We start from the raw sequence: 314 nt of genomic DNA on the forward strand, positions 1-314 counted from the left end.
ATAACTAAAACAAAAATCAATTATGAAAAAAAAAAAACGTCAAAATATCTAATATAGAATTATGTCTTAATCATAGATCAAAAAAATAATTCTAAAAATCATAAAATACAAATTTAACTAAAACAAAAATAAAAAAAATAAAAAAAATACTCACCTTAAGGACGTTCGTGAAATCAGCAAGATATAAAATAAAGAATTTTGACTTAGTCATAAATCAAAAATCGAATTTAATAAATAAGTGAAAAATCATAAAATAAAAACTAAACTAAAACAAACATTAAAATCAAAAAGAAAATCCAAAATATAAAATAAAG

At 17.2% G+C, this 314-nt stretch overlaps 1 protein-coding gene across 1 annotated transcript in view; it reads right to left on the reverse strand.

Annotated features, from left to right (window-relative positions):
• The window catches only part of LOC119594793 (hemicentin-1-like), a gene marked incomplete at its 3' end in the record, with an annotated part of 75,652 nt that overhangs the window by 10,380 nt on the left and 64,958 nt on the right, over window positions 1-314 (reverse strand). The window lies entirely within an intron of this gene.

The sequence above is a fragment of the Penaeus monodon genome, chromosome 34 (genome assembly GCF_015228065.2).
Source record: "Penaeus monodon isolate SGIC_2016 chromosome 34, NSTDA_Pmon_1, whole genome shotgun sequence".
NCBI classification, from domain to species: domain Eukaryota; kingdom Metazoa; phylum Arthropoda; class Malacostraca; order Decapoda; family Penaeidae; genus Penaeus; species Penaeus monodon.